This window comes from Pyrgilauda ruficollis, unplaced genomic scaffold (assembly GCF_017590135.1).
Source record: "Pyrgilauda ruficollis isolate IOZ18807 unplaced genomic scaffold, ASM1759013v1 scaffold62, whole genome shotgun sequence".
Taxonomy (NCBI): Eukaryota; Metazoa; Chordata; class Aves; order Passeriformes; family Passeridae; genus Pyrgilauda; species Pyrgilauda ruficollis.
In genome coordinates this window covers 3,590,025-3,617,056 of record NW_024527933.1, presented here as the reverse complement: position 1 = coordinate 3,617,056, position 27,032 = coordinate 3,590,025, and the positions used below count along the sequence as shown (strand labels likewise).

Below are 27,032 nucleotides of genomic sequence, written 5' to 3'. Positions count from 1 at the left end.
AGCATGGGGTATGCTGACTTTTTTCTGTCATCAAAATTATAATTTTTCACCAAAAAAAGGCAATTCTCTCTGATTTTAGAAGGCTAAGGCTGTGGTAGTTATTCATTCCTCCAGAGCCTCCATTTTGTCTGAGCAGAGAAGAGCAGGAAAATGGCAGTACGAGCCCTCGGCAAAGGGCTGGAGGCAGTGGGCAGGAGGGAAAAGCAAATGTCAGTGTGGCTGCACACGGCATCCAGAAAAAGGCTGAGAGACGGGAGCTGGGCTGTTCCCCGGCCGTACCCAGGAGGGACCAGTCGGGAGCACGGCGCACACCCCTGCACAGCCACAACCTCAGGAGCAGCGAGGTGGCCTGGGTGGCTCTTTTTCAGGTATGTGATGAATTAAAGTGACCAAAAGGAAACTGATGCCACCCAGGACCCTGGGCACTGCCATGAACAGGAAGGTTTATTCCATACACTCTGTTTGCTTTATCCGCGAGGTTTTCTTCACAATGCTTTAGCCAGCAAATTCCTAAACAGAAAATATTTTTATCTCTACACAATTTTATGTCCAAAAGGATTAACACACAAAGAGGAGAAAAAATAAAGAAAAAAAAAAAAAGAAAAAAGAAAGGGTGCACTACAATAGTTGTTTCTGTTTAATTGCTTAAACCTATTTGACCCGTTTAACCAAGCCTGGCCTCTGTCCGAGGGGATGCCCTCAGGTCGGGGCACACCTGGAGAGCTCAGGAGCGGCAGAGCCGGTGCGAAGGCTCTGTCCCCGGGGTACCCGCACCCGCTGGCCCCGAGACCCGATCCCGCCGCACCGGGAGCGCCCGCACACGGGCTCCGAGCAGCCCTGCCGCCCCCGGCGGGCAGTGCCCACCGCCCCTCGGCCCGGGGAACGGGCAGCCCCCCGGGAGAACGGGAACGGGCAGCCTCCCGGGAGAACGGGAACGGGCAGCCCCCCGGGAGAACGGGAACGGGCAGCCTTCCCGGGAGAACGGGCAGGTTCCCCGGGAGAACGGGCAGCCTTCCCGGGAGAAAGGGAACGGGCAGCCTCCCGGGGGAACGGGAACGGGCAGCCTCCCCGGAGAACGGGCAGCCTCCCGGGAGAAGGGGCAGCCTTCCCGGGAGAAAGGGAACGGGCAGCCTCCCCGGGAGAACGGGCAGGTTCCCCGGGAGAACGGGCAGCCTTCCCGGGAGAAGGGGCAGCCTTCCCGGGAGAAAGGGAACGGGCAGCCTCCCCGAGGGCTCTGCCCCGGCACGGCGATGCTGCCGGAGCCGCCGGGTGCCGGGGCCGCCCGGCAGGGCTGGGACCGCTCCCGGATGGGCTGCGGCTGCCTCCGGCTGTCTCCCAAGCAAACCGCACAATGCGCCACCGTCCAGCGCCGTGAAAACACAAATGTGACACAGTTTACAGATAATTTCAAGAAGAAAAGCGCAGGAAAGCATAAACCCCCTGCACCTTCCCTCAGACAGGGACAGGAAGATAACCTCCTTGTCCTGTGGAGCCTGTTGTTTCCCTGACCTGCACCTTCGCTGTCATACTGCCTTAGTGACTGTTTGTGCTTCTTCTTTTTCTTCAAAATAAACATATCTAACATGAATAGAAAATACTTTGTGCTATTTACTGGCAACCGACTATTCCTGTAAAGATGGTGCTTTTGCAACAGGGCTTCCCAAGGCAGCCTTTTAGCTATAACGAATTACACTGTCATCAGTGTAGATTAACTCATTCAAATGAACATTAAATTGCCCTGACAATACTGCACGGACTTCATACCCCGAATTTAACTCTTGTCAAGAAAATTCCCTCCCCTCTACACAGGTACTCTGTGTTATAACATGCATTCACACAAATACACACACACACACGGAGCAGCGTGTTGGGCTGAATTCTGAGATTATAAAATTTTCATTAAACCTATCTTATAGGGTGTTTATAGGTATTTTTTCAGCTTCCCAAGAGGAACACAAGGTTATGCACTCTTTTTGCACAAGGCAATCTCACAACAGGAAACTAATCTTGACAAATGACCAGACTTTGATAGCTGTGATCTAAACCACTGCTCGTTAGATTGTTCATTTTATAAACGAATGGTAATAAACCTGTTGGGAAGTGTAGGATAGCAGGAATACTTTACAGATCACCCCTTTACAGGTTTCAATCAAAGCCATAAATGTGAAGGGGAGCACACAGATATTCTGTGCTGAGACAAAGACTCTGTCCCACACCAACCACATTTAAAGGATTTTTTTTTTTGCTTTCTATACATTTTAGAAATAATTTGCGTAACTCTGGCTTTTTACTCCCATGGCTGATTATCTCCAGCTCTCTTAAGCTAATGTCAAACCTCAAAATCCTTGGATGTGTTAAAGTATGTGGAGAGTGGAAATCAAATGCCTTTATTAGAAGCCGCAGGAAATCTCCGACTCCTAAGCACAACGAAAACATTCCAGAGAAAATCGTTCAAAGAGGACAAAGAAGAAAAGCAGAACAAGAAAACCTTGTTTTGAATCAATGATTGCAGAGTTTTATAAATAAATTCTGTTGCCTGGACAATTTTGAAAGACAACTCAATAGGTTTAGGAGTTTTTAAGTGTGTTTGCCTGTACGCCTGGAACACTTGGGGGACTCAGCCAAGCTAAAGCTCAGAACAATGGCCTGTCTGTCCATCAGAGTATTTACAATAAATGCTGTGAAGCAACTTTACAGTACTAGATAATCAAAAAGCCTTTACCAGCCAAAACTGTGTGAACTTAAATTAATTTTGCATATGTATCGGGGCAGTGCAAATGCTACGACATGTCCTGACTTTAACCAGTAGATGAAAATGTTCACCAGCGGAAGGGGCCATAAAGATTTTATTTGTTAGGATATCCCTGTGAAGGCAGGCTGAATCAGTAATCCTTAGAAACAACCACAGCTACATGATCCACTGTGCCTTCCTGCATGGCACAGCCATCTGGAGTGCAACACGGAGCCCTGATTTATTATATCCCGCGCGGTTATCTCACAGTAAGTTTGACCCTGCTTTGCTCCTGAGAACCACGGCTCTGCTGTTTACTCTCCTGGTGCCCTGACAACCCACCCTTTACCTTTCTGTGGCTCAGCCAGGTCCTTCATTTCCTCCTGTCTGTGGGCAAATAGATTTTAATTGTTTTATTATAACTAATTTAATCTGTGCTGAGAGATGTCCGCGTGCAGTGTGAAATTTGCCGTTCACATTAAGCGTGGTTCAAGAAGTTTGTTATACAGGACAAAGGTAGAAAAATCGACTGATTCAGTCAGGTTGTTTATTTACTGGGCCTCTGCCATGAAGCAGTAAATAGGAAGTTATTAAGCTGTGTTTGATGTATGCAAGAGGACAGATGCTGCTTCCTACCTATCAGAGACCTTCAGTCATTTCCCTTTCTGTGTTGTTCTGACTTTATGTGTTGCAGCAACCACAGCAGATACCTGGCTTTTCTTTATTTAATAAATATGCAGAGGCAGTGGTCATGGCTTTTGTAAGTACTCTTGGTGCAGTCTCTAGGTGTGACGTTTTTCCCTCTGCTGGGACATCCCTGCTCTGGTGCTGGAAGTTTGCTCCACACTCCCGTGCTAGGAAACAGGGTACAGTCAGTAAAATACAGCATGTTTTTCACACAACTCAGTCTTACCAAGGGAAGAAATTAAATTACTAATGAAAGATAGCTGTTCCTTGCTCTTTGGGATAAATTTTGATTTCTTTCTTTAGATTGCATAGGATTAGAAAAACAGTATGCATGGGATTTTTCCAGCATAGCACTTGAATATTTTTTGGAGAGTCTTACAGTTCATGGGTGCTTATAAAGTGGAAAAACTGTTGCTTGGTTGCACTCAATTCAGAATACACAAAACATCCTGAATGCAGAAAAGCAGAACAGGAATATTATAAATTTATTATTTGAAACCCCCCACCCTCTTAAAAAAGAAATAATCCATACAAAATAGTTTCCCTGCAGATGAAATAATTACATAGTTTATTAAAACCAATTTCATAGCTGAAACTTCAGTATAAGAAAGATAATTCCCTTTCATCAAGTAGTAATAAAATGTGCAAAATTTAAAAGTTTCTAGAAAAAAAAACCCTGCAGTATTTAGAGAGAAACTAAAACAAAGAAACCTTTTTATTCTTCAGGGAGAACTGAAGAAAATATTTATTAACCCTCTATCCACAGGTGCTGCAGTATGAACACCAGCTACTGGTGAAAGCTTGTGTTAAATCTGCACTTCACAACGTGGATTTAGACTCACAAATTGCATATTGCCTGTCTTGGCAATGAGTGACTTTTTCTTCACGTAAATATTTCACCTGTATTTGTGTGAGGAGTGCTATCCTCCCCTGCCAAGACAAGCTGATGGCTAAAATGACCATGGGGACCACACACTGTCCCATGCCAAATCTTGCTCTGGAGCTGGTGGGACAGGGGGAGAGCCACCAGCAGCCACTGTCACCGTGCCACCAGCACCCATTGTCACCGTGTCACCAGCACCCACTGTCACTGTGCCACCAGCACCCGCTGTCACTGTGCCACCAGCACCCATTGTCACCGTGCCACCAGTACCCACTGTCACTGTGCCACCCGCAGCCACTGTCACTGTGCCACCAGCACCCACTGTCACCGTGCCACCCGCAGCCACTGTCACTGTGCCACCAGCACCCACTGTCACCGTGCCACCAGCACCCGTGGCCACCCCAGACCTGTGGGCACCCTCTCGGGGGTGGAACTGGGGTGCTCAGACAAAAGCACAAAGACACACAGAATTTAAAGCTCACAGCCTCGTGCAACTTGCTCAAGTGGGACCAGAATGACCTAAATAGTTACAGCTCCCTTAACTATAAAGTACAACATAAAATGCAAAGTGCAGAGCAGTTTCTTGCTTTGAGCAGAATGTGACACAATGAATTCTTCTCTTTGCTTAATTTTCATCCCCTAATTGACCACTTTGTTCAACTGTCTTCCATCACTGCCATGCTGTTGTATTTTATCGCATTTTTCCATGCAACACTTTGATGGAAAAATTTATGAAGAATAGAATTATTGCTGTTAGAAGGGAATTAAAACAATTTTTCATTTACAAAGTCACTGATATTGCTCTACTGTGCTCCACCTTTGGGAATCCAATTGCTCTTCTCAGCTACTCCCATTCCTCTTTATAGCACAGCAATTGCACTGTACAGATTATGGCTGCAATTTTCTCCTAATCTTTTCTGTAGAACAGAAACTGTTATAAAAGTTAAGGGCACCAATTGAATTGATAAAGCTAGGGCTGCAATTAAGAAGACTTAATGAATTAACAAAATATGTGATTTTGTTAGAATTCTATTTCTAGGCAGTGCAAACATTTGTGAGATAATGCTATTTTTGTCCATGAGTTTCAAAGGGGCTAAATGGGCTCCTGCTGTTGTGCTTTTTGCATTCTCCAAATCACAGTGATGGGCCATAAAAACATTGTATTTCTCGGGGCATTTGTGCTTCTGCCACAGCTCTACCTAGCTGGGGGGCGGCGGTCACCAAAACAAAATGGGCACTCCTTTTTTTCCCTTTGGATTTTTATTCGGATATTTACACAAGTGAAATGAAATCTACCTCCATCTTCCCCTTTGCCAATATCCAGTGGAGGGGCCCTGAGGAGCAGGCTGGGATGCTGGCTCCAGTCTCTGCTCTGACAGACATCTTATCCTGCTTGTTCACTAAAGGGCACACTGAATTTACATCACCAACAACACAGGGAAAATCTTCTAATGCAATTTTTGTATGAGATTTCACCCTAAAGGCCCCATGAGCAGGGGAATTGTACTGTTGTGATTCACTGGCCTGGTCTTCACTTTTACAGAAAAAAATAATCGTGTCAAAGCAATTCAAATGTAATTTCTAAGTTATTTCTTGGCTGGCAAGAATGACTTAGGGAAAGAATTTACACAAGGCTTTCCTCACAACTGAGAGCATTGAGAGGAAGAAACGTTATTTGCCAGTATAAAACAAAATCGCTTCCTGTGCCTGCTGCAGTGATGCTGGTGGAGAGCTTGTGCCCAAACTCATCAGCACAGCCAATTTAGCAACTGATTTGCAAGGGAAAGATACCTTAGTCCTGTGGTGTTAATGTCTTTGCAGTGGGGGGTCTATTGCCAGCTTCTCCAAACTCATCAACACAATCTATTATTAATACCCAGAAAGGCTTTATAGTATCTTTATAGCACAAGGCAATGAAAGCTCTGTGGTGTAATCTGTTATCTATATTGCAAAAACATGTGAAATAAAACAAAACATAGACACTTCATAAACAAAATGTTTCATCTATTATATCTCTCTGCCTCCCCTGTATATAAAGCAGTGGGGTGCAGGAAAGGCATTCAGAGAGATTTGATGTTAGATGCAGCACTGGCTCCTTTTAAAATTCTATTTGTATTCTGACAAATTTTACACTGAATGAAAATTTCTGCTTCTTTCACTGAGATAGAGATACTCAAATATTTGCAAACTTAGGCTGTGTTCTGTCAGTAGAGCAAAGGGGGTTAGGTGTAAAATACAGCTGCTACACTGCTACAGAAAAACTCTGAGCAAGGGATGAGCTGGCTGAGCCTGGGCTCAGGAGGAGTCAGCCTGGGCAGGGCGAGCAGGGCCAGGTACAGGTGCCCGGGCATTGCCATGGCACCAGCTGAGGAATTTGTCTCCAGTAAGCAGCAGCAAAACCAAGCGCCCACTGGAGGCAGTTAATTCTCTGGAAAGCACTCAAGAACAGAATTTGAGCAAAGCTGGATCTTTTCTTCTACTATTGATATGCATGACGATGTTTAATACGAAAAGCCCAGAATTACCCTGCTTTCAGTCCCTAGGAACAGACACAGTTAGAGACATCATTTAACAGCAAATAAATAAGCACACAGTTTAAAACCCAAGAAGGTTTTGTTTCAAATAAACGGATTGTGGCAGAGGTGGAACTGAGAGGGAAGCATGAAGCAGTTTTGGGTACTTGGTGCGTGCATGTTCGCAATACAGTAGGAACAAAAAAAAGTCCTCAACATAGGGCTGTGTCTTATTTCCCAGATGCCTTTTTATGTTCTTTGCTGGTTGAAAATAAATTGTTCTTTTGTAGTGTTTGTCGTTTCAGTCCAACTGTCAGCTATTATTTTTCTATTTCCTCTTTTTGTCACTTTGCATTATTTTTGGTGCTGTAATTCCCATTTGTTCCCACTCCTATCTTCCTGTCTCCCATTGTTCCATTTTTTAATCCCCAGTTTTACTCTTCTTTGGCTCTTTTTTGGCCCATTCTCAGTAGGGTTTGAGAGAATACCCAGGCGTGACTCCCTGCTATAGCAACCACACCTCCCCAGGAAAGCCACAACAATCTCTTCGGGAGGAGGAAAGTCTTTCACAAGCTGGCAGCAAAAGTAAATCCTTCTTCAAGGAACAAGAAGGATTAGCAGGGAGCAGTGGGCTGCAGACTTAACCCTACCCTTCATTTCTTTAAAGCACCAGTCACTCAGAACCCTGCTGTGATGTACAATTAAACAGAACCCAAAAAAATCCTGAATGACACAAGAGCAGGATTGTGTAAAGGTTTAATTCCACTTTAATACCTTTCCAAGTTCAGAACTCAAAGATAGCAATTTAACCCAAGAATCCCCATCCGAGCATGAAAAGTTGCTGCTTGTCTTACAAAAGTTCCAGCTATATTCTGCTCTAAATCGTGCTCTTTTAGGCTGACCCTTAATGGATGAAATTTTTCTCCCCCAACCATCTCACATGGTTTCTCTTTATAGTCCTTCTTTTACAAACTTTGTTCTTCTGATAGAAACAAGAGACTCTTACCAGAGGCATGGAGCTTTGTAGAAAGGACCACTGAAAAGGGAAAAGGAACACTAAAAAACCCCAACAGAAACCCCGAAACTCAGGTAACTAAAGGTGTCTGCTGCAATGCCTAAGAATGGTAATTTATTCTTGTAACATGAAGTGACTCTTATTAAGCTTATGTCAATTACTTACTATTAATATTAGCATGGAAAATAAATACTCCTCTTAATACAGTGTTTTTTGAAGACTTGAAACATCTGATTCATCTTCTTTAAATTAAAGAACAGACAAGCCTGGTTGTTCTAGTATGGATGACTACTAGAGTTGCTCTATAAACTGAATTTTTAAGATTAGACACAGAACTATGAAAACCTCCTGGCTTCCGAAATGCCAAATATGGTTGACAGACTAAGTCAGGTTGAGTCCTAAGACCCAGCTATCAGCATCTGTGTTTGTATTCAGGCTTTAGTAAACTAGATGCTCTAAAGCCATACAAAGAGATTTATCAGCAAGCAGGGCCCTACAGCACGCCCAGGCCCTCCTCCTGCCTCCAAAGTCTGCACAGGTTTTAAGTTATTCCAGCAGTCAAACATTTATAACACAGGACACTTCCACATGTGTGAAAATGAAATCCCATTAGACACCAACAACATTATTAGGCATGCAAAGAGGATTATTCCTTTAAGCTCACAAGACTGAAAGGTTTGTCTAAACATTTTATTAACTTTTTCAGATTTTTTTTTTAATTAAATGAAAAGTTGTAAGTAGGTCAAAGCTGAAATACTTAAATACTACTTAACTTTTGGATAAGTATATGTATATATACAGAGAAAAAATAGAGATGCCTGCTAGAGAAAAAGTGTACAAAATCCCCTCATATCTTATCAGCACATTCCTTTCTTTCAGCAAGAAAATTTGTGTGGCTTGGAATTGTTCTATAAAAGCACCAAAATGTTCCATGGTGTTGCTCGGGGTTCCATATATGTTTCCAAAGATGAGATGGCTTGTTGAATATCTGGTTGAAAAGAAATCCTGCTCTGATTGCACTGTCCTTTTTACAGATTTGACAAAGCCCTTTTTTTTCCAAACACAATATTTCCTGAAATGCACTGAAGTTTGCTCAACAAGAACTCTGATGTTCTAAAGATCATTTGTTAAAGGAAAAACAAGGGAGTAGAAGCTGTGTCAGCTTTTGCTGCAACTAAGTGAGATGCAAAACTCCTTAGGGAGCACCAGGAGCAGGACTGGGTCCTCATTCCCGGGGAAGATGACTTCAGGAACAATCAGCTCCATCACAGTTTGCTCCTGCATTTTGGCGTGTAAGGGCTGTTCACAGTGTCTCAATTTGTTACTGGAAGGAAAACAATTCTGGTTTTGGGTCTCACACGGGGAGGGGAGGGCGGCGGGCGAGGGGCAGCACTCGCTGCCCGTGCTGGTCTCCGCGCCCAGCCTGGATGCTCGCACACCGCAGGGCCGACCCACGCTCTGCTCCTGTCACTTCACTGACAACAGGCCCTAAAATATTTAAGATTTGCTTCTAGCACTGCATGGAGCAGGCAGGAAATGTAGAAGCTTGGGTGTACAAGTTAATGAAATATGGTTGGGTGAACATAAGCTCTTAATTTAGACAATAACAGTTACCGCCACAGTGTCTTTGTGTCCGCTTTATGAAAGTCATAAACTCTCCAAAGAAAAGCAGGAGCTATTTCACCCTGATGGTCTTTGACTCCCTCTCACTACCTGCTGGCACAGTTAGAAAGTATCAACTGCCTTTGAACAGATTAGGACCAAGTTAAAGTGTGACAACATCTTAAGCTTTCTCCACATGTTGCCAATGATTTCCAACTAAAGATGTTACCCTCATCACTTCTGCCACAATGATAAGAATCTATAGCCCGCTCACTTGAGGAGATAAAGGCAGTTTAGCAGGAAGTATAAAGTACTCCAACGTGCTAAGCCAAGTGGCTGGCTGTCCCGAACTAGCTGAATTTTTCCTCTACAAAGCACAAAATCCTTATCATTAGGGACTTAAGCTGCTTTTTATTTTGAGACAAAAAGAATACTGTTTATTGGCATCCAACTCAAACCAGCTGTAAACAGTTGCTTTGATGAAGAAGCAGCTACAACTTCAGTGTGCCCGAAGGCACAAACCCACCGAATGCCAATCATTAAAGGAAGAATGTAAGGTGTATATAGGGTCAAAAGAAGGCCAAGGGACATTTGCAACCTCAGGGATCTTGGATAGTTCACTCTGCCTTTAGAACCAGAAGAGGAATTGAAGCTGTTCTGCTGTATGACCTCTATCTCCAGAGGCAGCTCCGGGCTGGGCTCAGAGGTTACCCAGAGGAGCAGCAGACCTGCAGCGCAAGGCTTTTCTCCCCAGCACGACTGGGGGAGCCACACCGGGCACTTTGCTTTGACAGAGCCCGGGTGGCTCCAGGGTGCTGTGCTGCACCTCACGGCACCCACGCAGCACCCACGCAGACGGCTCTGGCAGCAGGAGCCCTGCTAGTGTCCACGGGCATTTGAACCACTGACGTGCAGGTGCTTTTAATTCTTCTTGAAACTTCTTTCATCTAGAAACAATTTACAGTTGCAACACCTGTTTACATTAAGATGCCCCACCAGTTTTGGTGTCGCAGCTAAACTGATGTGGACCCTTACAAAGTTAAATGCCAGCTGCTCCAGGCAGCCCAGGGGATGGGCTGGCATGCACTGCTGCCATCCTGCCATCCTTCTTCCTCCTCTCCCCTCTGCCTAGTAGGTACTGATGTCTCTCAGTTGTTCCAGGCTTCCTCCCACTCCCCATCCCTGGCACAGCATCAAATCTTTCCCAGAAAGAGCAGCAGCACAAAGGGTTTCAGCGCGGAATGGCAGTGCTGGCTGGTGGGGCCTGGGGTTGCTGGTCCTTTATAAGATCAGAGTGGCTTTTCAGTGGGAATTCAAATGCTGAGCGAACTCAGCTACCAGGCTGCACATGCAAACCAGCTGTCACGCGTGCCACATGAGCTGGGATGTTTTATAGCAGCGTGTTGTTTCTGTAGATGGCCCTGGTGCCGGCGGAGATGTGGCTCCTCCAGGTACAGGCTCAACAGCTCCTCCTCCTCCTCCCAGTGCTGAGAGCACACACACCAGCATCACCGGCTCCTCTGGCAGAAACAGCGTGCATCTCCCTGCCCACATCCTCACAGACCCACAGGCAGACACCTTGGTTCGGGGGAGCCAGTTGGGAGCTGCTGCCCGGGTGTGGAGCCCTCTCCCCGGCCGTGCCTGGGGCGCACAGCCACACCGGGAGCCAGGCTGCCTGCCGCTCTCAGCCCCTCCTCACCCACCACAGCCTGGGGAGCATCTCCAGCCCGTGCTGGCCCTCCTGGCACCAGCTGCCAGCTCCATGCACCAGCTCCTCCCAAGCCCTCCAACACAACTGGAATTGCAGGTATTACTTTGGGCTCACATGAGAGGCAAAAGGCAGTAGAAGGTTTGCAGTGCTGTTAGATTATACAACATTACATACATAATACAAAAAGAGTAAGTCTTTGTAATTTATTCTGTTAAGAAATTTTCCTATATAAAACCCCAGATTTTTTTTTTTTTTTTTTTAAAGAGACAGTGGTTCATCTTTATTGTCACATTGATATCTTTATAAACTTACTCTAGTGATCTACAGGAAAAGCAAACCAGACAGCTCTGTATTTATGGGCATATTTTAAAAGCCTCTTATATTTAACAACTGCATTTAGCTGTGTTAACTGTGAGTTGCAGTAATAAAGGCTCTGCACACTTCGATGCTAAATTAAAAAAAGTTCTGCTGTTCAATAATACATAGATGCTGTTTTTTTCATTACTCTTTAATATCATTTCCATTTAGTTTATAAATAATTGTAGCTAGCTAATGAAACGAAATAAAACCTGCCTCCAACCCATTCCCTAGAGCAAACTAAACTCCTCTTTTTAAAGCTTCTTAATCACCGCCCAGTTCTTACAAAATTAGCATAGTAATGGGCTTTAAATTGAGCCTCTTTGTTTTTTAATTAAGCTCCCAGCAGGTAAAAATAAAACAGATTATTGAAGAATATGCCAACCCTAATAGCCTGCAACTCTTTTGACAATTAAAAAGATCCCATGTTAACCCTTTTGAGGAACGCTGCATGCTAATTAGTCACTCTGAGGCCCAAACCCATCAACATTCCATCCAGACACCTTGTACTGTTGAGATGGCTGGTCTGTGTCCATACCTGCCCCTTGCCCACGGAAGGTGAGGAGCCCTCGGTGGTGGCCAGATTCCAGAGGAGCTGTGTGCCAGGACAGGGTGGCATTGGAGCTGCCACTGGACAGGGTGGCACTGGAGCTGTGTGCCAGGACAGGGTGGCACTGGAGCTGTGTGCCAGGACAGGGTGGCACTGGAGCTGCCACCAGCCTGGCGCTGGCCGTGCCACAAAGCTCCCAGCCCTGGCAGGGCTCCCGGCTGCCCCACGGCTCACCCTGTGCCCACAGAGCCCTTCCCACCCTGCCAGCCCCGTTTGGCAATGCCTCCTTGGAGCCTCTGCCTCTTTCTGTACAACAAAAGGAATGGGGTGCCAGCAGAGCAGCCCCAGTGCAGCCCTGGGCTGGGCACAGCAGCACCAGTGCCCCAAACATGCCAGACACACAATGATCGAGTTTGCTTAGCAACACTGAGCTGCCCCAGAGGCAAAGGGAAATCCTGAGCAGAACAAGGGCGTTAAGAAAGTGCAGTGATGGAGCCATGTTGTGGACGGCAGCGATTCTCTGGGAAAATTTACTAGACACTGCTGGCAGCCTAGAAATAGGAACAGCACAGCTCTTCCCTGGCAGTTCTGTGTCAAATATTTGGAAAGCTCTGTCAGAGTCCCATGTTTTATCTTCAGTGTCTGCTCTGAGCATCAGTGCAAAGTGCTGGCTGCCCTCCACTTGCATCCAGCCAGGATGATGAATCACCACGGCTGGAAGTGTTGTGTCCATCCAGAAATGAAATCATCAGCATGAAAAGCCCATTCATTTCCACAGACACTGATCACTCTGCATCCTTCAGAGACTCCCAACAAATGGGGCTGAGTGCCCCTGTGTGCCCAGTAAGGCCCTGCCTGTCCCAGCAGCTGCAGGAACTACTGTCAGTTCCTGCTTTGTTTTACACCTTACAGTGCAAGGGTCACCGTGACGGAGTTAGGGGCCCACAGAGAATGGGATCAGATTTGAGGGCAGACTCCAGCCATGAATATATGCTGCCTTCCTTCTCTGAAGCATTTGGGAGACTCTACATTGTGTTTTCAAAGATAAATGACATTTCTTGTGTCTCTCAGCTGCTATCAGGAAATTTGGAGAAAGAAGGATGCGCCTTGCTTACAGTGAATACAAATTCATTGGGCAAAGACTTTCATTTACCCTTTGCACAGGGACAGGACTGACTTACTTTAGAAGGCACCTCTGGACAATGCCCTGCTACAAATAAAAATTGCCAGCAGAATCATTCAACACAATGTAGAACCATCACAAAAAATTCACTTTCCCTGAGCTGTGCTGGAGGAGATCACAGACAATGTACACCAGAACTGGAGAGGCTGGGCTGTGAGATGATGGTGACAACTTGAAATTTCTCAGGTGGGATCCTCAGCCCCACAGCCCCTCCTCTCACTGCTCCCACTGGGCCTGGCAGACAGACAGCTGATGGCTACAGAGATGCTAATTCCTCCTGAGACCATTTCAATTACGGGAACCTCTCCAGGAATATATTTAGTTCAAAGAAAAAAAGCTACAATGTTCAGAATAAGCTTGCAATATTCCCATCACAACTTGTTGAGAACAGCTGGAGAGGCAGTACTGGGTACAAGCTTCTCCATCCCTGGCTTGAGGTTTGTCAGCTGCTGGTGGGGCTGCAAAGTGGCTGCAGAAGAGCAGCAACTTGTGAGGGATGCATTTCCCCAATTCTGGAAAACTGACTTTAGAGAATGCAGTGTCCCCTGCACCAAACAACTGCACTCCCACCATTTCATGCTGAAAGCTTCCCAGCAAAAATTCCCTATGCATGCAAGATTCATATGACAGATTTCAAGCTGAAAAGCATGTTTTTGCATTGTGCATTACACACCTCATGCCATGTCACGTGAAACAATATTCTATGAAACTCTGCTGCCAAAACCACTGTGGAAACATACCTTCACCCCAATGCACCTTGAGAATACAGAATGGTGCATGTAAAAATGCTTCTGCCATTTTCCAGGATTTTTACCAAGCCCAAAGACATCCTTTACTACATGAGGAGCTCCTTCTCTACCACAGCATCAGTCAAAATGGAAGAAATTTTTTCCACGTCTGATCCTGACTGGTGTTCAGCTGTGACTGTAGATGGAGCTAAAATGAGCCCAGCACCTTCTGCTCTGTGTGCACAGGCTGTTATCTCCACCAGCTCTGACCTTTTGCAAATGTGATCCAAAGTGACCTTTTAGTATTATTGCAGCACTAAATGCAGCTTTTCAAGTAATCCTCACTGGAGCATGTTCTACACCAGTAGCTGGTGTGCACTGGAAAATCCAGCCTTGTGCTGTGCTGGGTTTATTGTCACGGCCGTGTCTGTGGGGCTGAACCTTTTGATATGAACCTTATAGACCCTGGCACTCTGCTGCCCAGCCACTGGCAAGCAACAGCCTTGAATGGGCAGTGCAGCTGAACAAACAGTGCCTGCTGTACCTGGACAGCACAGAGGTGCTTGTTTACTCTCTTCCAGAATACACAGGGGTAATTCTTCTGGATTTCATCGCTGCCCATTGTTTTATGCTTTATATTCAACCTCTCAGGAAATCAGAAGAAGGCATTATTTCCTAACAAAAATATCTGTCATCTGATTCCATCTGGCAGCCTCAGCCTCCCTCTGCACCCCAAATGTGGGCTTTGGTTTGGTGTCTCCTTGTCAGGAGTGTGTTTTATACTGGCACTGTGTGATATATTTCTTTTGCATAAAGGAAGCACCAGTGACAAAACTGCTTTCACCCACCCTTGTGGCTGAGGACAATCTCACTTCCAGGGGCCTGGAGGGCTTTGAGAAGTAGTTTCCAGTTATGTGCCTGCTGCAGCCATTAGCACTATTCAGATGAGAGCAATTCTGCACAATTAGCAGCTCCACTTCATGTTTTCTTACCAAAAAATAAATGTAACTTGACAGCAGCAAGGAAAGTTACAGGTCAAGAGCCAATTCTTTTGGTTAGGAAGGCACCATATCACAGCTGCATGCTATGAAAACCTGTGTTTGCTAATGTTAATGTGATTAAATTTTACCATTGACTAAATTTATAAGCCTAATTGAAATCTGATGCTTTCACGTGAGTAAATCTATACAAACAAAATCATTTGGCACAAAAATGCTAAGAACAAAGGCAATCAGTTCCCCTTCTACACTCTTGAAGACACACATCTAAGTGTGATGACCAGTGGGTTGAACACTGGAGGTGCAGTCTCGTTTGGATATACATTAATATAATATAATATAATATACATTAATTTTATATATTATATAATTATATATTATTGTTATATATTTATATATAATAATATATAAATATATTATTATATTATATATTATATTATATAATTAATATAATAAAATATACATTAATTTTTATTTCCAAATTCTGTCAGAACTCGGAGAAAGACTGTGAGGTTTGGTAGTTAATAGCAATGCGGAAATCATAATTTTCCAAAGACAAGACTCTAGACAGATGCTGTAGTATCAAGACTGTGTGAAATAGTCACCAGTAAGAAACTCCCAGCGTGGTGAAGAGGAGTTCATGTCTGTCAGTGGGAAGTGCAGGAGCAGCTGCCCCGTGCCCAGCTCGGGTGCTCGGGGCACCCACAGCCCTGGGCTTGCCTGGCTCGCTGTGAGCTGCTTGGGTCAGCAGGTGGAAGGGCAGAGCCTGCCCAGCACAGAAACCCAGGGGCTGAGCACCAAGGCCAGGGGTGCCATTTGCTTTGGGGGTTCTCCTGCTCTCCCACACTGCAGCCTCTGACACCACAGAATGGTGGCCACAGCTCCCACAGAATTCCATGATCCTTGGAAAAGGGCCAACTCTGGCTCTGGTCATTTCAACGAACCCAGCCCTGAGAAAACCAACTACCTGTCAAGCTGCCACTTCTCACAGCGTGACCGTTTCTGCCAGCCATGAATTACACACTCCACATCCTCCAAGTCCACCTTCCCCTGACCCACACCCTGGCATTCCAGCAGTTTTTGTGATTCCCATTAAAAAGATCAAACTCTGCACAGTTCTGTGCATAAGGCAGACTTCTATCTGGCAATAACTCTGCAAGCAACTCTGTAACTCTGAAAAATATCATTAAATTAAAAGCAGGAAAATATTTGAAGACATTGTCCTCAAATTTTTTCTCTAATTTTTAAGCAGTATTTTCCAACTTAATTTTTGCCTATCTTAAATTGCCTGAAAGTGAGAGAAGCTACCATGAATATTTTATTAGGCTTGGTGTTATGCAAATTAGAGAATTTTGGACTTAACCGTAAATTACCTCTCAGCCCCCAGAGGACTGTTTCCATGATTTCCCACCTATTAAACACTGACCCTCAACATTCTGCTGCTCTGGAGAAGCTCAGAGCAATTCCTGATTTGACCCTGTATGGATAGAGTGAGGTAGGCTGGGACTTTAGGAGCCAGCCTGGAGAGCAGAGCTCCTGTGGCTGCTAATAGAAGTGCAATTGTTTTTAAAAACCTTCCAATGTCAGTGACAGACAGCCAAGAGGTAGAAACACTCTTTGTACAAATCCCACACTCTGAAGCTGTGCTTTTAATTGGGCTCCTAGCACTGTAGTGGTTGCTTCAGCAACCCTCACCACTCCTGTCACAAGTAGTAGGGAAATCCGTAATCAATTGAAATTGAAATGCTGAGTTCCAGGTCTTCTGACTCGCCTGTTCCTCCCCTGCAATGCAGGAAGGTGAATTAGAGCACACCTCTGTGCAAGCACAGCCCCACAGTAATCATCAGCCTCCGGATGCAAAAAGGGGAAGGAAACAGAAAGGTATTTCTTAGGGAAATGATCATTACATATAATACAGTTTATTTGCAGCTACCAAACACTCCAGGCTGGATGAATCTCCAAGCTCTTCTTTTTGTAACCCCCCAGAATTAGAAGTATGATATGCTTAATTTAAACCATATTTCTCCAACCTCTAAGTGCTTTCACAGAGCTGGAAAGTCCATCTTCCCGTAGAAAACAATTTTATGTCATTTTTCCATCAAAAACTCACAAGCACTAATAAGTAAACTGAAAAGCTAGGTTACAAATACATTTGTATCAATGCATATATTCTTCCTTTCACCCACGTTTTCCTGAGCTCGTAGCAGGCTTTCTAACAGAACGTTGCTGCATAGCAAGATGGATTTGCTACAGGTATGTAACTTAAAACTGTTTGTAAGAAACATCCTAAACATGTCCCTTGCTGTAAATGTGACATCTTTACAGCATATGCTTAGTAAATGAAAGCCCTGGGAAAAGGAGGAAAGTCAGGATACCTCCCATATAACTGATTGTAAATTCTTGGGCACCAGGTTTATATTCTTAATAACCTACTAGTTAGACTTAGTGTGTCTGTTCCATCTAAGTCAATTTAAATGAGGTGTACCAGATACAGTACATAAAGTGTTTCATACTTGTGGAGATATGTTTAAGTATTGTTTCTTTAGGAAAATCTAATAGCTAGCTCCAGTTAATCACTGTCAGATGTTCTACATGCTGCAAGTGGTAACTTCCTTGACACAAACTGCTTTTAATCAGGAATCTCCAGCATATCTTGCACACATCTCAGACTGACTTTTGTGATACATTAAAAAGCCTTTATAGCATTTCGTTTTTGTTCACGTTACCCCAGCCTACTCTTTGCTTTACCGTGTAGGAAAACCCCTACAAGATAACTTCTTCTTTCCCTGGAAAAGGAGAAGAATTCCACAGGGCTTCACAAAAATCGGACCACGAACGCGCCCCCCTGCCTCCCCCGTGCAGGGGCGCCCAGCGGCTGGAGTCAGGGCTGCACAGCCCACTGTGAGAGCAGTGCCAAGGCAGCATTCCTGCTCCCCAGCCCTGTTTGTAAACACCTCTCGGCTGGGAGCACGCGGACGCAGCGCTGGTAACAGGAGCCTTCAAACTATGTTCTTTAACTTCTCTGACTCCAAAAAGGCAATCAAAGCCACCCCATAATGTGTGATTAAATACACGCAGGGGATAATCTCCCCTTCGAAAAGCTGGAGAAAAGGTGGTGTTGAGACTGGTTTGAAGTGGTCTCCTTAATAGAAAAGGACGGTCCCTTTCTGTGTACATCATGATTTGCTTTGGGATTTCTGTTGTGCCCTGTAAGCCTACAGGATATTACAGCAGCTTTTGTGTCGCTGGTGACCCAGCTGTTCATTATTGAAAAATTCCACTGCTTGATGCTAAGGGCAGGAAGGCTGACCCCTCATCTTATGGACGTTACTATCTTTCAAAAGATACAGGATTAAAGGGCCGAGCAAAATCTGGAGGAAAGCTATGTCTGGTTTTCTGTGTTTTCATTGTCTTTTGCTATATTGGCCCAGAGAGGGATGTTTGTACAGGATTTAATTAGTTGGAATCAGGCTGAGATTATTGTTGAGACTATTTACTCAGCAAATCTCCAGTCTGAGCTGGAGCTTGAAATGAGTCTGAATAAGAAAATCGAGGAGTGCTCAGCCTTACTGCTCATATTCTGTAAGGAGCAGCAAGACAGACGTGAAGGGTCTGCTTATGTGAGGTGCTGAATGCCCTTCATTCCCACTGGGATCAATAAACTGTGGGGGGAACTATCATTAAATCACGTGACTGAGCCCTAATCAGCTATAAATAGCAAGGGAGAAGATCACAGAAGCCACCAAGGTTGAAGAACTTTTCCTACATTCTCTTGGGGAGCTACAGCACCAGTGCATGATGCAGCACAGGAAGCAAAAGTAGGCATGTTGCTATCACTACTGCAGTTGTGGGGTTCCGTAATTTCATACAGACAAAATTTTGTAATAAAAAGGTTTGAAATACATATAATTTTTTTTACATACTTATTTTTTAAATTAAAGCATCAAGATTTGGACATAAGACTTGACCCATCAGCTTCAGTGGAAAAGAGGACACGGCATCTGATAGATACAAGTAAGGTAGCTAGAAGAGCCATCAATAAAGGAGAAACCAAGGAATGCTGTTCTGAGGCAGGACGTGACATCTCTAGAAACACAATGCATTCACTGCCTCCCCTAGTTCAGGGAAAAAAAAAAATCTGGCAGGAGATTCCCTGGGATTCATACCCTGAGCTCCTCAGTAATCCAAGCCCCTTGCTCTCTGCATTTCAGGGCGTGGGTGGTAATTCTTAGAGAAGGTTTGTACAGGTGAATAAGCTGCTGTTCATACTTTGTACAATTAGCACTGGTGCTCCAGGCCCGTGTGCAAGCACAGCAATGCTGGCCAGGCTGCTTCTGGAGCTCTGGGGCTGCAGAAGTGCCTTGTCCATGCACTCTTCCAGCAGAGCTCTTCTCTGCAGTGCTCAGGTGGGAACCGTGGTGACACAAAGTCTCCTGTCCCCGTTCCCTTAGGAGGACCTCCACCAGCATCAAGAACAGCTGCTTGCAGACACAAGCAGTCACTGCCCAGTGATTAGAGGAGGCACTAAGATTGCTGAGAGAAGAAAAATGTGTGGGTTCAGCTCCCCTTAGGCGCAATACTCATCAAAAAATTGCCCCCCTCTGGTTTAATATACCTGAAAATTTCATGAAGACCCAGAGCCAGTCACCAGGACCTCATCCTGAGCGCTGAACCAGCCCAAGAGTATTCCTGCAGCAGATCCCAAGGCTGGCTGAGAGGGCACAGAGAGCAGAGGTTCCAGCCGAGGGTGTTTCAGGCTGCTGCTGGGGCTGCCTGCTCACTGTGGCACGAGCTGCTGCTGGGGCAGGGGCCAGGGCTCTGCAGGTGCTGCCATCCAGAGCTGCCCTCTGCAGAGGGGAGAAGCCCTTCCTGCAGGCTGGAGGCCCCGTGTTGCCTGGCTGCACCATTTCAGTCGAAATAATATTGTTTTAAACTTTCTAAATTGAAGAGTAAGTGATACAGAGAGAGCAAACATAGAACCACAGTGGATTGTCACAGTGATCGCCTGCCTGCTCCAAAGGACAAAAGCAGGTTCTTACTCAGCCTCAGAGCAGGAGGCAGGAGGCATGCTGAACATCTCCTCAGCCCCAGAAAATTAAGATCAAGCAAGGAAGTAGAATTCAGTGCTGCTCTTAGGTCCCAGCTGTGACTTTTTACCAGGTTTGAGCAAATACTTGGCACTGGCTCAAAAGACTTTTTGTGAGCAAGCATGTTGTCAGCATTTTTCCTTTAAAGACATATAACCTAAGGTAAAAGAATAAAGCTAGACTGAGATTTATGCTGCAGCTTTCTTCCCCTCCTGCCCCCCACTTTGGTAAATTACTGATGTTGCTGCATCAGTCAGCTCTGCAAGCTGTGGGCACATGACTTCAAAGGCAGAGGTTTTCCCTTCCAGGAAAGAGGATGGGATGAACCTTTCCAGCGCCGGGGGTGTGGATCCTGCAGCTGACCAAGGCAGAAAGGCATCTCATCCATAGCTGCTGTGTAGCACTGGGAACTTCCCAGACCCTTGCCAACTGCTCTTAACATGCCTGATGGATCACAGGGCCTAAGGAAATCATTGCCATGTTTATATTACATGGTTATATTATCTGCCTGCAGAAACCACAGCCCCTTTGTGCACTCAGACTCTTCCCCCTAAAGAAAGGAAGAAAATTTGAATAGAATAGAGCCTGAATAGCAGGGAGATGCAGCAGACAATGAACACAAAACCCTCTTTCAAATATTTTGCTGGTGATTTTGTACAAAACAGCAAGACTGCATTCCTCCTTGAAATGCACTGTGAGCTTTCATAAACAAGGATTTTTCTGAAGGTTCAGATTTTATAACATTCAGAGTAAGGAGGAAGAGCTCCCAACCAGTGCCTGGGGAACGGATCCAGCTCTGCAGCTGGGGGGATCAGGCTGCAGGAAAGAGATGGCAGGGCTGAGCTTTGCAAGTGTTAAACAGGGATCCCATCTTGTACAAGTGGGAAAACTGTTCATCTCCTCCAAGAGGCAAATCATATCTACTCACAGAATTATGGAGAAATTAACCAGGAAAGTCTCTTTGGTTTTTTAAGAGTGAAAAATAAAAGATAATTTTAAACAAGCAGAGGCCCTGCAAGGACCAACTCCTTTAAAGCAGCCATGCCCCAGAGGCTTGCCTAGGTGTGAGCTGCAGTGAAACTCAAACCCTTTTGTTTCAAACCTCCGAAGCACAGAGCATGGCAGGAGCTGCATGGCCCGTGAGCATGTCTGCAGCAGGCACGGCACTGCTGGACACAGCACCGCTGGGAAATGACCTGAGAGGGGGTTTGGAGATGAAATACCTGGGGCACCTGGGGGTTCCATGTGCTTTGCGAAACACAGGAAGATCGTGGACTCACAGCAGGACCTCACGGGCAAACCATCTGAATCCTTTACTAGTGATGCAAACCCTGAGACACCACTCAGCACCCTCGGAGCACCACAGCTCTGTCTCCAGCCACAGGAAAAGGGGCACCAGACCTTCAGAGTCCTTTGGGCAGCCAAAGCACCCCACAGCACAGCAGCACCAGGACACCTGGCAGCTTTGGGACCCCCTTCCCTGGGCAGCCAGGCTCCTGGTGCCCATGCCAGCGCTGAGCTCCAGGGCTGGGTGGCACGGAGGAGCTGAAGGACAAGGGGTCCCAGCATGGCACCGAGCCCTGCTTCAGCAGAGCACCCAGAGCACTCAGGCAAGGAGGATGCAGCAGCTGCAGAGGGAACCCCACGCAGGAGGCAGGTTCAGCACTGCGTGTGTCTGTCCGTCAGGTGAAAGAAAAGCGTGTGTCTGTCCGTCAGCTGACAAGAAAAGCACTGCAGCTAACGTCTGCTTGCTGGGCTCTGCAGCCACGCTCCTTTGTGGAGCCACAGGCTCAGGCAGGAGCAGCCCAGAGCCAGCCCCTGGCACAGGAGCAGCGGGGCTGAGCCCAGGGGCAGTGCCACGCTCTGTCCCTCGCCGCCTGGGCGCCCTGCACGGCCAGACAGCCGCGCACAGAGCAGCACCAAGCAGGTCGGGGAGAGCCCTGCTCCCTTCTCTCCACAAAGGGCGAGAGCGTGGTGAAAGAGCCCTGATCTGATAGCCCTGATCTGATAGCCCTGATCTGATAGCTCTGTCCAGGCTGCATCCGCAGAGAATGGGCATCCAAGCTGCTGACAGCCCTACCGACTCATCCTCCCGTGGGCAGCAATCAGGGCCAGCGCTTTCCGTGATTTATAAAGAAAATTGTTTTCACAGACACAACGTGAAAGACGCAAGCTCTAGATTACTACCAAGATTAGCATGCAAAAATGTATTTGAATTTCTGATCAGCAGGAGGCTTCAAAGGGCCCAGGCTCAGATTAGCAGGTGTTACGTGAAAAAGGAGAGAGAGCTTTTGTGCTACAAAGTTGCGCCAGCAAAACAAATATGTCTTTCACTTTGAAGAGCTGGGGAGGAATTTGTGGCCATTGCCATGGAAACTCAACAGGCCTTACACGGCAAAGCCAGATTTTGGAGACAGAACTGCTCTTATGTCTGTATGCTGCTGAATACAACATGTCTTTATCAGAAGGCTGCTGAGGAAAACGAAATGACAGTGTGACACCATTATAACACCTTTGTTTGTTTCAGTTGAATTTCCATTATTTGGAAAAGGAAAGAGTACAGCAGGCGCTTGCTTTCAACAGAGGATCCCCTGAAACTACATTATTTTGAGAAAAAAAAAATACTGAATTCAGAGGACCTTGATTATCACTAACATCTAACTAAATTTTCTGGACCAATATTCCCACCTAAAACCAGTGTAGGGAAGTCTTTGGCTGTATGTTTTAAAATTCTTTTTCCACTTCTCTTTTCATTCATGCTGTGTCTGTACACTAACTGAATGGCCTTCACGTGAAGCACAAGACCCTGACTAGACACCAGTGACTTTCAACCAACCCAAGGCAGGCTGCAGAGGATGCTGCTGTTCCCAACAGCCTCAGCGACCTCACTGGAGCTGTGACAAGCCCACGTCCTCGAGCCCCCCCAAAGGCGCTGTGCTCCTCAGCTGGCCGTGTGGACAGGTGACTTCACAGGGCTGTCCTCATCCTCCGGGCCCTGGGGGCCACGAGCATCAAATGTCCCCAAAAGGACATTTGGGGACACAAGTCTTCCTCAGGGCAGCAGGGCACAGGAGCAAAGGGTGGTGCAGTGCAGGCAGGGGAAAGGCCCCCTGCAAGGGGCTGCAGCACTGCGGGCTCTGGAGCTGCCCCTGCCCCTCTGAGTGTGCCTGGGGCTGCCCAGGGCCCTGGGTTACAGGTTACAGGTTACAGGTGCTGCCTCACAAACAGAACACATCCTCAGTTAACCAGGTAGCCCACACTAACCACCGTCAGCACGGTTAAAACACACAATTAAATAACATAAATAATGCCAAGGTGTTACACTGAAAGGTCACAGCATCTCCCCTCTCCCTCTTCATTCAGCCGTGGCTCATCTGGCAAAGACAGAGCCCCTGCCCACCCAGCCCTGCTGTGGGGGCACAGAGCCACACTGCCAGAGCCTGACACACTGCCACAGCCCCGACACACGGCCACAGCCCTGACACAGTGCCAGAGCCTGACACACGGCCACAGCCCTGACACTGGGGGACACAGAGCCACACTGCCACAGCCTGACACACTGCCACAGCCCTGACGCTGTGCCCAGGGCCACCAGCTTGGGGACACTGACCCACACTGCCACAGCCCTGACACACTGCCACAGCCCCGACACACTGCCACAGCCCCGACACAGTGCCAGAGCCTGACACGCGGCCACAGCCCTGACACAGTGCCCAGGGCCACCAGCTCGGGGACACAGAGCCACACTGCCACAGCCCTGACACACGGCCACAGCCCCGACACACGGCCACAGCCCTGACACAGTGCCAGAGCCTGACACGCGGCCACAGCCCTGACACAGTGCCCAGGGCCACCAGCTCGGGGACACAGGCCCTCCATCCCCGGGGCACCCAGCTGAGGTCCCGCAGCCGCTGCAGAACAAGGAGGCAGGGAAGCAGAGGCTTCCTCGGGAAAGGCAGGGCTGCTGGCACTGCCCCCGTGACTGCCCCAGGCAGGAGGGCAGCGACTGCTCCGAGCTCCTGAAGTGCCTCACACGGGGTGCAACACACCAAGGCAAAGAAACCCATGGAAGACTCAGAGCCAGCCCAGGCCAGGGTCAGCAGGATGTGGCAGAGGATGGTGTCCCCAGGCACTCTGAAGGTGTTCAGGGTGCTGTGCAATCCTCCCAGGGACAGGCTCCCCAGGGACTTTCTAGCTTTAGGGGGCTGAAGGGCAGGCACAGGGCAATAATTCTTAGCTTTGCTCCACTTGCACCTGGCCCTTCTAGAACATCTCGGGCAGAAGGATGCTGGCACCACGTCAGACACGGAGCCGTCTCCAAAAGCCCTGCTCACACACTGGGCCACGCTGCTGCTTGTGCTCTCTGACAGCAGTGTCAGGAGACGCTTCTTGGGTGCACCAGTCTCTTCCTGTTGAAAATCTGAATTGTTATTTTAAAACAATAATCCAGTGATGTCTAAGTGAGCATCATAGAAACCTTAAAAGGCCCTGGTGCATTAAGTAAGAGCACATTCTGTGAGAGGCAGAGCAGCAGCACTGTCCAGACATTACGATATTGACTACCCGGGAAAAGAAAGAGTGTAACAATAGCATAACAAAGAAACTGGGAGTACTTGAAACCCAGTGTACTTGCTAGAACATGTATTCATCTGTCTTAGATCTCATTTTTAGCTTCCACAACTCCTTGCATAAGAATACCAACTTCCTCTCCAGCCTGCCCCACCTTCACTGGCTTCATTCACATTTGCAAGAATGCATTTTGCCCCGAGAAATCTGGCAGAAAATGGAACTCCTGTCCTTCTCTCCTCGCTGGCTACTTATGAAAAGGCTTACAGTATTAAAAGCTAAAGAACTGGTTCCACAGAATTCCACAGAGATAAACACACAATTTGGTGGAGATACTGCCTGAATTTCAGAGCCATTTGCATTCAGCTAAGAGGGAGCAAAGACTTCTGCTTTTCATCACTAACCAGTCACATCCCTGGATACACAAAGTAAAAGGCAAATAACACTTGCATGTGGAAAAAGAAGCATGCTTTAAAATATTCATCATTGAAGCATACTTCATATGGGCCAAGCACTTCTAAACTAATTAGGTACATCCAGGTATTTTTTGAAAGCTGGTAAGGCAATATTTAGATCTTCCTCCATACCATGGGTTTAGGAAAAAGTATTCCTTCAAGTGAAGCATACAAGAAATATGCAAACACATATTTTATCTAAATGAAATTTAAAAATGCAGTCCTTACATTTATAGCCTGTTTACATTTCTAGTTAAAAAATATTTAAATTAATATTTAAGTCCAAGATATATATGACACGATGAATATAATAAAACCAAACCAAATTAAAATAATTTCAATGTATGAGTTGGAAATGCTCAAAGATTATTCTAAATTAAGTAAGAAAGAAATTTTATGATAGAGATCTAGAAGCTGAGGGAATAACTTCCAGTCAAATGCCAAGGTTTTACACTGTCAGTTATGTAAAACAGCATAAGACAAGGCAGCTGAATTTGTAACTCACAAAACCCTGACAAGTGTGGTCAACCTCCTGAAAGCAGTAATTTATTATCAGAAATGTCACGCCTACACAATAGCCTTATTGTTGATTCATTAGGTAATTTCCCTTGAAGACCAGCTGTTTCTAGTGTGGTGGGATGAATAATGAGAAAGATATTTAATGTTCAGGGTACAAATGACAGACATAAGGAGGTTCTAACACCACCAGCGTCCCAGTGCCTAGGGCAGCAGCTCTGTTCCAGGGGGTAAAGGTCCTACACCTCCCACTTGCACAGAAAACCTCCCAGGTGTCAGACAGCTCAGAGGGCAGGTTGCTGTGCAATACCTTCAATAGAATCAGGAGACCCATGTGATATGGCCAAGCAGGCCTTGGGCTCATTGTCACCTTCTATTTCCATTGACATGCCCCAGGGGTAGATACTTTCCCCTCCCAGCAGACTCAATTTATTCCCAGGTGCTTCCATGCATGTCTCGCCACCAGTGCAGCTTGCAAAAGACAGTCCCCGTGGCTGTGCTCCAGGCAAGCTTTCATCCTGTTTTCCAGAAGTGCCTCTTTTTTAACCTTAAGCCAAGCACTGTCTAGATAATAATTATTAAACTATAATTTACTAGAGCTAGTAGTACTATCTTCTAGTTGTTTAGTTTATTTTTTTAAATTTTACACAAATACATTATTTGTCCCTCAAATGATCCCTCTGAGGGCTACTTCTCCATCATGTTAAGTAACACTGCAATTAAAGTGAGTTAAATTCACCAATAAGCAGACAAGCACCATGTGCTGTATGGCTGGTGTTCATTATGCTCAGTACATTAATGCCAACAGTTTGTCACTGCTTCTCCTGTTACAGCCACCTAAACTGCAAGAAGCAGAAACAAAAAAGGAAATTTTGTCTAAAGGCTGAGATTGATCAGCTCTTTAATGTGATCCTGGGATGCAGAAATCAGGTGGAACCATTTCTTTGCCCTTCAGGATGTATTTGTTAGGAACTGCAGGCCAGTGCTGCCTGGAGCAGGCTCAGGGGAGCTGCAGTGGCTCTGGGTGAGCTCCAGAGCTGGGCAGGATGGAGCCTGGGCTCTGACACACTCCAGAGCTGGGCAGGATGGAGCCTGGGCTCTGGGTGAGCTCCAGAGCTGGGCAGGATGGAGCCAGGGCTGTAACACACTCCAGAGCTGGGCAGGATGGAGCCAGGGCTCTGACACACTGGCAGCCACCTCACAGCCCAGTCAGGGAACACAACAGTGCACTGATACAGGCCCCAAAACTTTCACTGACATTTCAATAAAGAGGAAGATAGCCGCTCTCTACCTTGTCTAGTGACACATAAAGCTTTGAGATGATGGAAGGACACTTTAAGTTCTAAAGGCCTGTCGCTTGCAAGTGTCCCTATGTCATACCCTATTCCTCCTATGTTTTGCCTTAAGTTGCAATTATATCAACACTTTCAATTAGATGTGGCTTTAGGAA

The 27,032-nt window shown here is 46.4% G+C and overlaps 1 protein-coding gene across 2 annotated transcripts in view; it reads right to left on the bottom strand.

Annotated features, from left to right (window-relative positions):
• Positions 1 to 27,032, bottom strand: part of LMX1B (LIM homeobox transcription factor 1 beta) — an 82,370-nt gene that overhangs the window by 8,041 nt on the left and 47,297 nt on the right. The gene's annotated exons all lie outside the window — the stretch shown is intronic.